The 13238-nt window shown below is 46.3% G+C and overlaps 1 protein-coding gene across 3 annotated transcripts in view; it reads right to left on the bottom strand.

Annotated features, from left to right (window-relative positions):
* The window catches only part of LOC139226414 (uncharacterized), a 103703-nt gene that overhangs the window by 39670 nt on the left and 50795 nt on the right, over nucleotides 1-13238 (bottom strand). Inside the window, exon 1 of one of the 3 annotated variants that reach the window (XM_070857172.1) lies at nucleotides 12511-12533. The exons of the other annotated variants lie outside the window; for them this stretch is intronic. The gene's annotated coding sequence lies outside the window, so the exon portion shown is untranslated. Of the gene's footprint in view, nucleotides 1-12510; nucleotides 12534-13238 lie in introns of those variants that run through there. 3 annotated transcript variants of the gene reach the window in all.

The raw sequence follows: 13238 nt of genomic DNA on the forward strand, positions 1-13238 counted from the left end.
TGTGCCTGGCCTGTGGCGGATGGCGTAACTGTACGCGGACAACGTGAGCGCCCATCTCTGGATGCGGGTCGATGCGTTGGTATTTATCCCTTTACTCTCGGAAAACAGGGATGCAAGTGGCTTATGATCAGTTTCCAATTCGAATTTTAGCCCAAACAGGTATTGATGCATTTTCTTTACCCCATAGACACATGCTAACGCTTCTTTTTCAATCATGCTGTTGGCTCTCTCGGCCTTAGACAGGCTCCTGGATGTATAAGCAACCAGTTGCAGTTTCCCAAAATCATTAGCTTGTTGCAATACACACCCGACGCCATATGACGACGCATCACATGCTACATGGATCACATGCTACAAACGCTTACATGGATCATACAACACAAGCAATTTGTTTGAGCATAACAATTTTCTCGCTTTTACAAAGGCATTTTCTTGGCTTTTGCCCCAAACCCATTTGCCCCCTTTTCGTAGTAAGACATGTAGTGGTTCTAGCAGGGTGCTGACACCCGGTAAGAAGTTACCAAAGTAGTCCAAGAAACGACCCAGAAACAACTGCAGCTCCGTCATGTTCTGTGGCCTCGGTGCGTTCTCAATTGCCTCCGTCTTCGCGTTGGTGGGCCTGATGCCGTCCGCAACAATCCTCCTTCCCAGGAACTCCATTTCAGGCACCAGGAAAACGCACTTCGAGCATTTTAACCTGAGCACCACGCGGTTGAGTTGACTAAGAACCTCCTCCAGGTTCTGCAGGTGCTCGACTGTGTTCCGACCTGTGACCAAGATGTTGTCCTGGATGACCACGGTGTGTGGGATCGACTTCAGTAAACTTTCCATGTTTCTCTGGAATATCGTCGCCGCTGATCGGATCCCAAACGGGCATCTGTTATAAACAAAAAGACCTTTGTGCGTATTGATGCAGGTGAGGATCTTTGATGATTCCTGCAGTTCCTGCGTCATGTAGGCTGAAGTTAGATCCAGCTTCGTGAACGTCTTTCCTCCCGCCAGCATTGCAAAGAGGTCATCGGCTTTTGGTAGTGGGTATTGGTCCTGCAAGGAGAAACGATTGATAGTTACTTTGTAATCACCACAGATTCTGACGGTGCCGTCTCCCTCGAGAACTGGGATAATAGGACTGGCCCACATGCTGAACTTGATCGGTGAAATGATGCCTTCTCGTTGCAGCCGGTCAAGCTCGATCTCTACCCTTTCTCTCATCATGTACGGTACTGCTCTCGCCTTATGATGGATGGGTTGCGTCCCCGGAATTAGGTAGATCTGCACTTTTGCTCCTTGGAATTTCCCAATGCCTGGATCGAACAGCGAAGGAAATTTGTTTAAGACCTGGGCACACAAAGTGTCGTCAGCGGGCGATAGCGCTCAGACGTCGTCCTAGTTCCAGCGTATCTTTCCCAGCCAGCTCCTGCCGAGCAGCGTGGGACCATCGCCCGGTACCAGTGGTAGCTTGTACATCGCTCCATTGTAGGAGACCTTTACGGTTGTACTGCCGATTACAGGAATCAGTTCTTTAGTGTAAGTTCTTAGTCTCGTGCGAACTGGAGTTAAGACTGGCCTTGAGGCCTTGTTGCACCACAACCTTTCGAAAGTCTTTTTGCCCATAATGGACTGGCTCGCACCTGTGTCCATTATGTTCAACATTCAGCATTATCGGGGATCAATTCGTGGTAAATGTGTGCACCCCATGTACCTCTGCCTCCTCTATCTGAGGCTCTGGTTCGTAGTGATCCTCCGTGGATCTATCCTCCTCTGCAACGTGGTGGTTTGCAGGTTTAACAGGCTTAGCAGCTCGCCTGCACACTTGTTGGAGGTGTCCCATTGTTCCACAGCCCTTGCAAATGTATCCTTTGAATCAGCATGAATGGAAATGATGATCACCCCCACAGCGCCAACAAGGTATTAATGGCCTTGCATTCATCACCCTTGATGGTGGACTGTGAGATATCTGCGGACGTGTAGCTGCAGGTATGTGTGACCTGCCCTGTACGTTACAATTCGAAAACAACATCACTTTGTTCACAGTACTTGTAGCAGCACTTGTGTGCTGAGAGATTTGCTTAGTATTGTCACTGGTGGCAATGAACGCCTGGGCTATCGCTATGGCCTTACTCAAGGTTGGGGTCTCTACAGTCTAAAGCTTGCGAAGTATGGTTTCGTGGCCAATGCCAAGTACGAAAAAGTCTCTGAGCATGTGCTCCAAATGTCCTTCAAATTCGCAATGTCCTGCAAGGCGTCTCAGGTTGGTGACATAACTCACCACTTCCTGGCCTTCAGACCTTTTATAGGTGTAGAATTGGTACCTCGCCATCAGAACACTTTCCTTCGGGTTCAAATGCTCTCGGACCAGTGTGCACAAATCGTTGTACGATTTCTCTGTGGGTTTCGCTGGAGTGAACAGATTTTTCTGAGGCCATACATTGGTGCCCCACAGGCGGTGAGGAGGATCGCTCTATGTTTGGCAGCGCTCTCTTCCCCATCTAGCTCGTTGGCCACGAAATATTGGTCGAGTCGCTCCACAAAAGTTTCCCAATCATCTCCCTCTGTAAATTTCTCCAGGATGCCCACTGTTCTCTGCATCTTTGGGTTCGCTATCTGTATCTCGTCGCCAGTTGTTGTGTATGGAGAAAGAGTCAGACTGAACACTGTGAGCTCAAAGTAAAGTGTGACCTTAGTCTTTTATTGCAGGTCTCCAGAGTGCCTCGCCAACCTGTGAAGCCTTCTTAAATACCTGTGCTCCCAAGGGATTATGGGATCCCTTGGGACTCCAGGGAATGAACCCTCTGGTGGCTGTATAGAGTAAATACAAGTCCACATATATAACACTTAGTTCAACTTAACTCTATTTATTTGGAGGACTCAGACAGCTACGTGGAGCTTAAGATGGCGTTCCTTCACAGACCCTCTCTCTCTATATCCATACAACTCCCTATATCTCCTAGCTAGAGGGCGCTATACATTCTCTCGATACCTCCAAGCTCGTGGTCTACAGGGCTGTAGTAATATCTACCCTCCTGAGGGCATGAACCATGTACAGTAGACACCTCAAGTTGGTGGAGAAATATCACCAACGATGTCTCCGCAAGATCCTACAAATCCCCTGGGAGGACAACATCAGCGTCCTCATTCAGGCTAACATCCCCAGCATTGAAGCACTGACCATACTCAATCAGCTCCGCTGGGCAGGCCACATAGTCCGCATGCCAGACACGGGACTTCCAAAGCAAGTGCTCTACTCGGAGCTCCCTCACGGCAAATGAGCCAAAGGTGGGCAATGGAAATGCTACAAGGACACCCTCAAAGCCTCCCTGATAAAGTGCGACATTCCCAATGACACCTGAGAGTCCCTGGCCCAAGACCGCCCTAAGTGAAGGAAGTGCATCCAAGAGGGCGCTGAGCACCTCAAGTCTCGACACCGAGAGCATGCAGAAATCAAACACAGACAGTGGAAAGAGCGTGCGGCAAACCAGTCCCACCCAGCCCTTCCCTCAACGACTATCTGTCCCACCTCTGACAGAATCTGTGGCTCTCGTTGGATTGTTCAGCCACCAAAGAACTCACTTCAGGAGTGGAAGCAAGTCTTCCTCGATTCCGAGGGACTGCCTATGATGATGATGATGATGACCTCCTAGTTACAGGGCGCTATACATTATCTCATTACAGTCAGGTTATTGGCTCTATTGGGATATTTATTATGCTCACATTCACTTTCTTTTACAGGCCATAGTCAAGTTCCAGCATAGCACTTTTTCCAATTTCAAAGGCTTGGGAAATTACCTGAAATTGCATTCAGATTGTCATTATAGATATTCTGTCAACCCCCATGTCTTTCTATTCCTAATCCTCCCTGCTAAATAATAGTTATGTAGGAGCTCCACCCAGGTTGCTCTGATCAGTGAGAACTGAATCTTCTGATTCCCACCCAGGGAACAAAAAAAGAAAAGATATCAACCTCATCAAGTGTCAGTTTAATATTTGATACTAGCCAGCCCCCACCTGTAAAAAACAAAGGGATCTGTTTATGTGGCTTGGTGAGTGAATCCCAAGCATTCCAATAATTCATATCAGAACCAGTACAATCATAGAATCATAGAATGGTTACAGCAGAGGAGGAGGTCATTCAGCCCGTGCTAACACTCTGCAGGAACACTTCTAGTCCCACTCCCCCGCCCTTTCCCTGTGCCGTGTAAATATTTTTCCTTCAGGTAGTTATCTAATTCCCTTTTGAAAGCCGTAATTGAGTCTGCCTCCACCACCCTTTCAGGCAGTGCATTCCAGATCATAACCACTTGCTGCGTTAAAAAGTTTATCCTCATTTTGCCTTTGGATCTTTTGCCAATCAGCTTAAATCTGTGTCCTCTGGTTCTCGCATCTTCCACCAATGGAACAGTTTCTCTCTATCTTCTCTGTCTAGACCCTTCATGATTTTGAACACCTCTATCAAATCTCCTCTCAACCTTCTCTGCTCGAAGGAGAACCCCAGCTTCTCCAGTCTATCCACATAACTGAAGTTCCTCATCCCTAGAATCATTCTCGTAAATCTTTTCTGCACCCTCTCGAAGGCTTTCACATCCTTCCTAAAGTTTGGTGCCCAGAATTGGACACAATACTCCAATTGAGGCCGAACCAGTTTTTTATAAAGGTTCATCATAACTTCATTGCTTTTGTACTCTGTGCCTCTATTTATGAAGGCCAGGATCCCGTATATCTTTTTAACCTGCCCTGGCATCTTCATGGATTTGTGCACATATACCCCCAAGTCTCTCTGTTTATGCACCCCCTTTAGAATTGTAATTTTACAATACCAACAATGACAAACTCGTTTAATAAGTTCTGACTTGGTAATATTTGGTGTACTGATAGAATAAACCCATATATCTGATGACTTAATGTCAAGGTTCAGTGACTTGACTGTTTTAATTATTTATTTAGAAACCTAGGTGCAGGACCAATTCCTGTGCTGCACGACATTACTAATGTTGAAAAGGATGGTAGATGATTAGGTGAATTAAGGAGTGGTGAGGTGATATCACAGTGGGATTTTGAAAACTGTAGATTATAGAAGGAAGGGAAGGTTGATGGAAGTAAGCAATTGCACAGATTTGAAGTCTTGGAAAGAATGAGTTAGTGCAGGAAACATACAATGGGTCTTGATTCAGTACACTTACATTGCAGGGAGGAGGGAAAAGCATTTCAACTGGAATATTTGGATAAGTGCCTTGCTTTGTTATCCCTTACATATTGTAGTGTTGTTTACAAAATCTTAGCATCTAGTAAACAAAACACAAAAAACTGGAAATGCTGGAAATCTGAAACAAAAACAGACAATGCTGGAGATCCTCAGCAGGTTAAGTAACATCTGTGGAGAGAACACACAAGTTAACGTTGCGGAGCAGACCTTTTTTAAAAACATCTGGCAGTTTGGTTTACTGTATAGTGATATGTAAAACATTGCTTGCCTTGACTTGGTTTAGTAAACCCTGACCTCTAGTGGCTTAGTTTGCCTGAATGTTAAGGATTTGTTTTACAAGTTCGCACAGCTCGCTTTTTTTCAATTTTGGTCTAGTGATGGAAATTTCAGAATCTACCATGTTTACAAATGACTATGTCCTCAGGTTACTGTAAAAACAAGATGATGGCCGAAAGCAAGTGTCATGTATTTCACCATCTTGCAATGACTATAAGTATGTAACTGTAACTCATGCATACTGTACCTGTACCCTTGTAATGCACACCCTGACCACAGGAAGTGAGCTCCTCACCTGGACTTCCAGGTATAAAAGGGGAGGCTGTGAATGGTCTTGGGGGTGATTGTCAAGAACGGGCTTTCAATAAGGCGAGGAACCTGCTGTGTTCCAACAAACTGTTGACTTTTTATGACCCCTGTAAAAAACTGGTTTTAACATACGATGCGTCATCCTACGGGGTTGGGTGTGTTTTGCAGCAGGGTAACGATGACGGCCGACTCCAACCGGTGGCTTACGCCTCCAAGTCACTCTCTCAGGCAGAGCGTGGATACGGCATGGTTGAGAAGGAGGCACTCGCGTGTGTGTACGGTGTCAGTAGACGGTTCGAGCTAGAGATGGATCACAAGCCGTTAACATCCCTGTTGTCCGACAGGAAGGCTGTCAACGCTAATGCGTCAGCTCGCATACAGCGATGGGCCCTCACGCTGGCTGCGTATGACTACACCATACGGCACCGGCCAGGCACCGAAAATTGCGCTGACGCGCTCAGCAGGTTCCCACTGGCCACCACCGAGGGAGCGTCGGAGCAGAGCGCTGAGATGGTCATGGCCGTTGAGGCTTTTGACACTGCGGGCTCCCCCATCACAGCCCGCCAGATCAAACTCTGGACCAACAGGGACCTCCTCCTATCCACGATAAAGAAATGTGTCCTGACTGGGGACTGGGCGCCCGTGCACAGGGCATGCCCCGAGGAAGTCATGCCATTTCAGAGACTCTCCGTCCAAGCCGACTGCCTGTTATGGGGCAGCCGGTTAGTCATGCCCCAGAAAGGAAGGAAAGCGTTCATCAGGGAACTCCACAGCGAGCATCCTGGCATCGTGTTAATGAAGCCCATTGCCCGGTCACACGTGTGGTGGCCGGGGATTGACTCAGACCTGGAACACTGGGTTCGCAGGTGCACGACGTGTGCCCAGCTAGGCAATGCCCCCAGGAGGCCCCACTCAGCCCGTGGCCCTGGCCCACCAGGCCATGGTCACGTATTCACGTAGACTATGAGGGCCCGTTCATGGGAAAAATGTTCCTGGTGCACACTCGAAGTGGATCGAGTGCATCATATTGAATTCGTGCACGACATCCATCACAGTGGAGAGTCTGCGTACGGTTTTCGCGACCCACGGCTTGCCGGACATCCTGGTCAGCGATAATGGCCCGCGTTTTACCAGCCATGAATTCCAGGAGTTTATGTCGGGCAATGGGATCAAGCACGTCCGGACACGTTCAAGCCGGTCTCCAATGGCCAGGCGGAACGGGTGGTCCAAGTCATAGAGCAGGGCATGCTACGCATCCAAGGACCCTCCCTTCAGTACCGCCTATCGCGCCTCCTGCTGGCCTACAGGTCCCGGCCGCACTCGTTCACGGGAGTCCCGCCAGCGGAGCTCCTCATGAAACGCACGCTCAAGACGCGGCTGTCCCTCATTCACTCAGCCCTGGCAGACATTGTTGAGGGCAAGCGCCAGTCCCAAACCGAGCTCCATGATCGAGGCTCAAGGCGGAGGTGTATAGAAATAGATGACCTAATATTTGTTCTTAACCATGCTTTGGGACCCAAATGGCTTGAGGGCACCGTAATTGGCAAAGAAGGAAACAGGATCATGGTGGTCAGACTAAACAATGGGCAGATATGCCGCAAACACTTGGACCAAGTAAAGACAAGGTTCAGTGCAGACACGGAGGAACCGGAAGAAGAGCATGATGAGATAGCACCCACACCACTGCCAGCGCACGAGCAACAAAGACAGCCCTCAGCATGCACAGTCCCTGCGGCCAGCCCGGAATCACCTCAAGTGACAGAGACGCGTGCTGAGGCTCAGCCACCAGAGCCACAACTGCGCGTTCCACGAGAGAGCGCCAACCACCCGATAGACTTAATCTCTGCAACTAAAAGACCGAAGGGGGGAGGTGATGTCATATATTTCGCCATCTTGCAATGACTATAAGTATGTAACTGTAACTCATGCATACTGTACCTGTACCCTTGTAATGCACACCCTGACCACAGGGAGTGAGCTCCTCACCTGGGCTTCCAGGTATAAAAGGGGAGGTCCCACCCAGGATCAAGACTCTTCAGTCCTGGAAATAAAGTGAAGGTCACAGAGTGACCGTGTCTGATATATCCATGCCTCGTGTGAGTTTGTAACAAGGTGCAGAGACATTACAGCAAGAATTCTGTGTTCCTCCAATTCAGGCTTCTTGTGAAACCAACCAGTGGCAGCCATGCCTTCAGCTGCCTAGGCTCTAAACTCAGGAATTCCCTCCTTAAACCTCGCTGCCTCTTACTCCACTTTCCTCTTAAGATGCTCCTTAAAATCTACCTCTTTGACCAAGCTTTTGATCACCTGTCTTAATATCTCTTTATGTGGCTTGATGTCACATTTTGCCTGATAACGCTCCAGTGAAGGGCCTTGGGATGGTTTGCTAAGTTAAAGGTGCTACAGATGCAAGTTGTTGTTGTTGTTGTTGTTGAATATTCTGAGTGATTTTCACTAGATTATTTACGAGTTGTTTTATTGGCAGCAGTTTACTTACTAAGGATTTGTGATTAGTAGTTTTTATGCACTCTTGGTATTTGTTCCCTGGCAGGTTTCTGACTTCTCTGGTTGTGATTTGTCGTTGTTTCATCATTGGCATTTGAGCAATCTGGTGCAAGTGTGACAAAAATTGGAATTGTCCGAAAATGTGATAGCTGACATATGGCAGACCATTCTTTTTGAGTCACTAGTGGATCTCCTGTGACATTACTCAAGGTAAACCGTCTAGTCTTTGTCACACCTCTCTTTCATCTACGTGCTGCCTCCTCATTCTTTCGCTCTCGCCTTCTGTTTCTCTCACTCTTTCTCTTCTCTCTGGTGATTTCTTCTTTTGTGGCTGCTCAGTCTGCATTTTTTTTGTCACGGTTGTGGACCACGGGGTTGCTTTGATGTGGCGAGCTGCTGAGGCACGTTTCTGGCCATGCTGGTGGGTGGCAGGTGCAGGGAGGGATCCAGCAAGTAAGGTCACTGATCGGAAGGGGGATTTGTAGGCAGCAGGGCAGCAACAGAAAGGAAGGTGAAACGGTAGCATTCTAGCCCTCCTGCCTAACATTTGCTCCAGCAGCCTCTTGTACCCCTTTCCCTTCTCCAGCAGCCCCCCCCCGATTGCATTGCCATCCCTATTCTTTCCCATGTCTATACTCCCCTTGTACCCTGCCTCATGCTTCACTGTTCGCTTCCCACGCCCACCATCAATCCCCTCTCACTCACCCCATCCTCTGCCCTCAATGTTCCTGCTGTTTTCTGTCACCACCATGCTTCCATTATTTCCCCGATCCCCTTCCCACCACCTCACTGCTTGTAGCTCCTCCCCATTCACTTCACAATACTCCCTCAATACAATACAACCTGTATCCTCCCCTTCTCTCACTCACTCCATCTCCGCTGTCCCTCAACCCTCTCTTCCTCTCTAAACTTTTCTTAAAACCCAGATAAAAGAAAGGTGGTAGAGAGGATGTTACAAGCAAATAGGAGTTAGGTTGTAGAAACTGTGCGTTACAGTAGATGTGGGTTGACAATGGGAGATCCTGAGGTCTAGGAGCATTGGGAATGGGAGTCAAGACATTTGGAGACATTGGGACGGCAAAGATCTGGAATAGGGGGGCTTGAAAGGGAGGTTGAGGAATGTGAGGGCACTGGGAAAGGGGTACCAGGGTCTTAAAGCAGTGGGAGAAAATGTTGGAGTGTGGCAGCACAGGGAGTATTTAACTCACTCCATTTTAGCTGCCCTCCCTCTCGCCCCCTCTTCCAGTGTCTGCCGGGTGCGTGGAGAGTTAAAATTCTCTTCTATGTATTTGGCTGATTGATATAGTTGAGCTACTGGCACCTTCCAGCCTGGCAACTATTGTTTTAAACGCGTGAACATCAACCAAATACAAAGTCAAATGATCAATTTTTAAATTATGAAAATGTACATTATCAAGTTACATGAGGGGCAAATTAAAAAAAAGAGATTATTGTCTGAGTCCTGGAGAGCAGGAAGGAATGTTTAGAGAACCACTCTGTTATGGTCCTTTGAAAGTTCTGTGTTTAAATATTTGTGGTAATAAGCCAGACAGATGAGGATAATCCCATATTACATACCAGATTTGTGCAAGGATTTAATTTGCCTTGATATGCCTGGGCTAGAGACGGGAACAATCAGCCAAGATTCCATTCCTAAGCCAGTTAGCTCCTAATGGAAAATATGCACAGACATGGTTGGGTTTCCTATTATGCCCCTAATTGGTCAAACTCACTGATGCATTAAAAATAGCCATTTGGACAAAGTACCAAAACGGTGCTGATCCCTCTGGAAGCATATCCCAGCACAAGACGCCATTTGAGAGGACAGCAGGATGAAAAAAAGAAAAACTGGGGGCAAAAAATTAAACTATTTTAACTTGAAAGTATATATTCAGATTGGATGTTATGAGGTTAACTGTGTAAAATATATTTAACATCATTATAGAATTGCAGCTTTGAAACAAAAAACTATTAACACTGTGGCAGGGTCCACATGCACCACCATGCTGGATTGCTCATAAATTAGCCCTGTCCAGTTCTTACCTTGAATGAGTATTTTATGACCCATTGATTTAGGAACACGATGCAAAGAATTGGGACTGAGGAGATTTTTCCCACCATTGTTCAAGTGAAAGGGGAAGGGGTGGAGGGGATGTGGTAAAATAGTAGCCCCGCTGAAAATGTTGTATATAGAGCAACCTCATTCAACTGATTTTCTTTTAGACTCCATGACTGACAGTAGTGACTCCGATTATTTATGAGAAGCCACCAGGTTATTCTCTTCAATCAAGGGAGGGTTCAGGTCAGTGACGTGCCCACCAAACTGTTCAAGAGAATTGTATTTCAGTGATCTTCATTGAATGTCAATACCGTGTATTTTCATTATATATCTCACTAACCCTATCCACCCCTCAATGTAAGAATGCCTGAATCAATCACCACACCAATAAAATGCTATGTGTAGCTGTGAGGATGGTGCTCTCTAAACATTTAAGAAACATCAACAACTTAGCTGCCCTTTATCTCCCAGGATGCAAATCAAGCCAACTTGAACGGGTGAGATGAGGCTTGTAAACAATGCAGTACAATAGATGGAATGCCAACATTCTAGCAGGGCAAGTGTACAGCTCGGTGGTGATAGGATCAGGTATTTGCAATTTACGTTTGTCTGCAAATACTTTTGAACTTGTCAAAGATGACAGATCGTAGAGACAGTAGTTGAAGACTAGTTCCTGTTCTCTCACTAAATTCCCTCCTGATCCCCACCCCCAGCCCCCAACCCCACCCTTAACATAAGAATGCCTGAATCAATCATCACTCAAATAAAATGCCTTTCACTCATTTACTTATCACTTTGCAGGAGAAAATGGCACACAATGCCTGCCAAAGTCAGGCCAACAGATGGGGGTTCCTGACCTTTTAAGCCCTCACCCCTTTGGGGACTAGGCCAGGTAGCTCGTGGGGAGGCACTCAGCTCTTGACATGGGAGATGCTGAGGTCAGCGGCATCTTGCTGGCACCAGGTTACTGACTGAGCTCCTGCAGTGTCACCGTGACATCCATGTGAAGCACCACACAGCCAAAACGTTCCACCCCTTCTCTGTTTCCTTATTACCAAGGAGGTGATGCTCACCAATTCTTGCCTTCCACCCTCCTGTCCTGCAGAAGCACCACAACAATGGGTGACACTGGTGGAGGATACATCTACAGTCTAAGCATTGGCATATTGTTTACTATGCCATTTTTGGCACTGAAGTATACTGTACATCAAAATCATTGGACCATGCACAGCACTGATGGATAGACTGATCATTGCATAATTAAATCTAAATGTTTGCTCATCATTCAACTTCACTGATCAAAATCAACATCTAAATCAACTAAGTAACTTGATAAACATCTCAAAGATCCAACTGGAATGTGCAACATCAACACAGCAGTAACTAACAACCAGACCCCTGAAAATGACAACATTGATGTTGAGGCTGAGTGGAAGATTTTGTACAACATTGCGTACCAGGCTGCAACTGACACCGCAGGCTTTGTCAAGAAAAGACATTAGGATTTAAAACTATATATTCTCACACTGTGGGTATCACTGGCAACACTGGCAATTATTGCCCATCCCTAGTTGCCCTGATAAGGCAGCTTTTACAACAGTTTTATGGCCACTTTTACTGATACCAGTTTGTTTGATTTCCAGATTTTTTAAAACTGAATTCAAATTCTTAAACTGTCATGTTGGGATTTGAACTGGTTTGAGGCAAATTAATCTAAGATGGCCATACTTCTGTTCAAGAAGCAGAAACAAATGGGGGCCAAAATTGATGAACTTACCGACCACTGCCGCCGACTGCTGCCCACTGCCGCCAACATTCCTCTGCTCGAACCGCCCAGTGCCACTTTCAACGTGGCCTGGAGTGGGCGGGTGGGGAGTGGAAGTCAAGCTGGCATGCACCACATACATTCAAATGAATGGACCTCAGAAATGCAAAATGTGCTGGTGCAAATGCACTTGCACAATTGGTGCACCAGCAACAGAATGTCAGTCCCCAAGTGACCAAAATGGAGCATTCCTACTCGCACGATACAGGAAGCTTTGGGCATCATTTATTGGAGTAATTAGCCATGAAAAGGTTCATAGACAACAAATAACTATCAACCAGTCATCATCATTATTAAAAGGCTACTAACTATGTTATGAAATAAGTAGTGAGTCACCTTCTTTCCTTGTCTTCCGATAATTCTTCCTGTTTCTCCATTAATGATTAAAAAGAATATTAGCATTTATATAGTGCCTTGCCATGCCATCTCAAAATGCTTCACACAATACATTATTTTCTGTTGGAGTACACGCGCTGCTATATATGCCAACACAGTAGCCATTCTTCAACATCAACATTCCACAAATAACATTGAGATGAATGACAAGTTAATCTGGTGGTAGTGTTTTAGGGAGGGATGTTGGCTTTGACACTGGAATAATTCCCTGCTCCTTTTCAAATACTGCCATAGGATTGTATTGTCCACCTGAACAGGACCTCAGTTAACATCGCATCTGAAAGGAGTTGACCCAAGAAATGGAGCTGGTGTCATAGCTTGAATGACTTTATCGTGCCAGCAATCCAATTTAGTATTAGTATTTGGTGCCATGAAAGAAGGGATGGAGATTTGTGTTTCAATCCCTTGATTTTAGTCGAAATGTTATGAAGAGGCAAAGAAAGAAAAAAATAATCAAAATCAAAGCTCTTAGACTTTTCATTAACTCAAGTCAAATTACAGCAAATAACATATCAGTGGAGTGGATCATTGTGCCTGACATCAGTAGTGGGGAAAATGTTGGAATCAATTATTAAGGATGAAATAGCAGCGCATTTGGAAAGCAGTGACAGGATCGGTCCAAGTCAGCATGGATTTATGAAAGGGAAATCATACTTGACAAATCTTCT

The sequence above is a fragment of the Pristiophorus japonicus genome, chromosome 16 (genome assembly GCF_044704955.1).
Source record: "Pristiophorus japonicus isolate sPriJap1 chromosome 16, sPriJap1.hap1, whole genome shotgun sequence".
NCBI classification, from domain to species: domain Eukaryota; kingdom Metazoa; phylum Chordata; class Chondrichthyes; family Pristiophoridae; genus Pristiophorus; species Pristiophorus japonicus.